Source organism: Phaseolus vulgaris, chromosome 3 (assembly GCF_051622355.1).
Source record: "Phaseolus vulgaris cultivar YP4 chromosome 3, ASM5162235v1, whole genome shotgun sequence".
Lineage (NCBI taxonomy): Eukaryota > Viridiplantae > Streptophyta > Magnoliopsida > Fabales > Fabaceae > Phaseolus > Phaseolus vulgaris.
The window spans coordinates 15293898-15296970 of NC_143500.1; positions in this window are offsets into that span (position 1 = coordinate 15293898).

Below are 3073 nucleotides of genomic sequence, written 5' to 3' on the forward strand. Positions count from 1 at the left end.
GAGAATTGAACATTTACAATGTTTAGCTGACACATCTAATGTCGAAGTAGTTGATGACAATGATGATATTAAAATACATAATAATGACGTTGATGAAGATGTTGACCTCTTAAATGAAGATTATTCTGAACATCACATACGCAATGACGATTCAGATTTTGATAACAATGAAGACTAATGTATGTTACTTGTAATAAATTATAAACAAAACATGTGATCATTACATAACTATAGTAATATTATGAACGGAAAATTTTTCAGGAAAAATGGTTAGGACTAGAGGGAGGGATTGTAGGATTGTTACGCGTGGGCAGCTGAGACGTGGAGTTTCTACATCGATGCACAGTGAGCTAGCTATAGACTTGGGAAGCATCCCTTATTTTGGTATTTTACTACCGTCTAATCCTGGTAGTCCATATATTTCATCCCATTCCTTGACACCATCTTCTAGCCCGTCTTCCTCCATCCCCTCATCCTCTGGGCATGGAGAATTGCAATATGCCTCTCTGACCATGTTGACCATTGTGTTGCTGCTGCTTCAGAGCACGACCTCCACCTTGAGGAGGTCCAGCGTGACCCTACTGGTAAGGTCATCATCTGACTTCTTGGTAAAGTGTAAGTCATCCTAAATGTAAAATTTAATTTTATCTTTATATTATTATGTCTGTAATTTGATTTGTTTGTATTGTAGGTTGACGCCAAATCATTTTGCTAGTGAGGCCATTGGACATTGCATTCGGTCTCAATTTAGAGGTCCATATCATCATTATGATGACATGCTTGAGGAGGAAAAACTAAAATGGTGGACTAACTTTCAGGTAATTTTAATTTTTAATTACAATTTCATATAGATCAACAAAAATGGGAAACTAAAACAAACCATTTTCTTGTTTTTAACAGACTAGAGTCACTTGGGCACCTCAGGATGAATGCCAAATTAAAAAGGTCTACAAGTCTAAAGTCAGAAAAAGACTTTGTGACACGTTGACCAAAGCTAGGACAAAGGGTGTTGACCTATTTGGATAGGTGAGCAAGCACGGGTTGAACTTCTAAACTATTGGGATTCACAATAATTCAAAGATAAATGAACTCAAAATAAAGCCAATAGGGGTTCAACTCGTGGTGGAGCACTGCACTCCACAGGTTGAAAATCACATTCAGATATTGCAGTGACCTTGGTAAGTACTTGTCATTGCCTTACATGAAAATTATTTTACATTTGCAACCTATACTGCTTTTAATTGTACAACATCATTAGGAACGTCAATATAGTTGTCCTCCAGAACCTGATGAACTATTTATGGTCACCCATACAAACAAGAAGGGTGAATGGGTTGATACTTGTTCTCGTGAGACTTTTGTAAGTTATTCTTTTAATTTTTTTTTATATTTATATTTTAATTTCCTAATATTTTCATTTTTTAATGATCTATGTAGAAAAACTATCATGAGCGCTTTAAGGCCCTTCAAGCAAATAGTTCTGAGGACTCTAGCACTGATGTCCACCAACTTGATCCTGCAAGTAAGCTTCAAACTTGGAAGGAAGTTGCTGGAGGAAATAGTAGAGGTCGCGTGTATGGTACGACAGACTTGGTTGCTAACTTCCGCCAAGGAGTCTCTTCCCTCACTCAAGCCTCTGCTTCCGGCACTTCACAAACTGAGCATGTGATTGAAAATCAAATGCTTCGTGCTGAACTTAGTATGTGAAGTCAGAAGTATGCACACTTGGAGGATGAGATGAAGGTTATAAAGGAAAAACTTATCTCAATGGAACGTGACAAAAATGCTTCCAATAGCACAACTCAATTCGATCATGAGTATGATCCAGAGCAGGATGATCAACCTATTCCTTAAAGTGAATCCTATACTGTAAGTTTAACTATTTGACATTTTTATTATATACTAAGTATTTTAATTATTTCATTTATTTATTTATATTGTTTGTATTTTTTACAAGTTTTCATAGATCACATCACTATGGGATTTGTTTTAGTGCTTTTAGTTAAATTTGTAAAGTACAAATTTAATTTTAATATTTTCTTAAGTATTCTTATCCATTTTGAATATTTCAATGGATCAAAGACTTTGTTAACTATTTGTATTATTTTTGTACTATGGATGTGTTTGTGGATGTATTGTGAAAGATAGTAATTTTTCTGAATGTGATTTGGTTGGTTTTATTGTTTACAGAGTAAACTAGATAGAAAACAAAATAATTTTTTTTTTAATCCCTTTATGTGTCGGCCTTTGGCCCACGCCAACTTTTTTTCTTTAATATTATTTAATTTTTGCGTCGGCTTTTGCGTCGGCTAGGCCAACGCAACATCTGGTATTATTTATTTATTTATTTATTTATTTCATTTCGTCGGCCAAACCGACGCATAGGCGATATTTTAATTTTGTGTCAGTTTGGCCCACGCATAAGCCACCGCAATTGCGTCGCTTGGACGCCCACGTAGCTGATGCAATTTGCGTCCGTTTTGCGTGGGCTTGGCCCACGCAAAGTGCGTCGAACTCGCTGGCCCATGCTAATTATGATTTGCTTCTAAGCTTTTTTTCGTAGGACTGCTGGCCGACGAAAATCTGACGCTTATTCGTCCGTTTTTGGCATGTTGCGTCTACTTTTGGCCCACACAATATTTCATTTTTCTTGTAGTGTTAACACTAAATATTACCGTTAGAAAAATCGAAATAGAATATGTATCGGTCAAGGTGGGAACAATTCTATAACTTTTGATATTGGATGTCGACCAACCGACTTGTATAAAATGCGTTAAGATAAAAAAGATAATTAATACACGATAAATCAAATATTACTCTTTTAATTGTTATTTTCTCCGTCCCTTACAAGAATGGATCCAACATCAAAGAGATGAAAGAGAAAAATAAATGTGATCTCTTTAATATTCTAATTTAGCATTTAATATTCTAATTTAGCACTTGGTGTTTTCAAGAGAAATTTTATAGTAAGTGCTTCACTTCAATTACAGAAAATAAAAACTATAAAACCTCTTATTATAGAAGAAACAACAAATTCCAACTAATTAAAAATAGAGATTATTAACCTTACCTA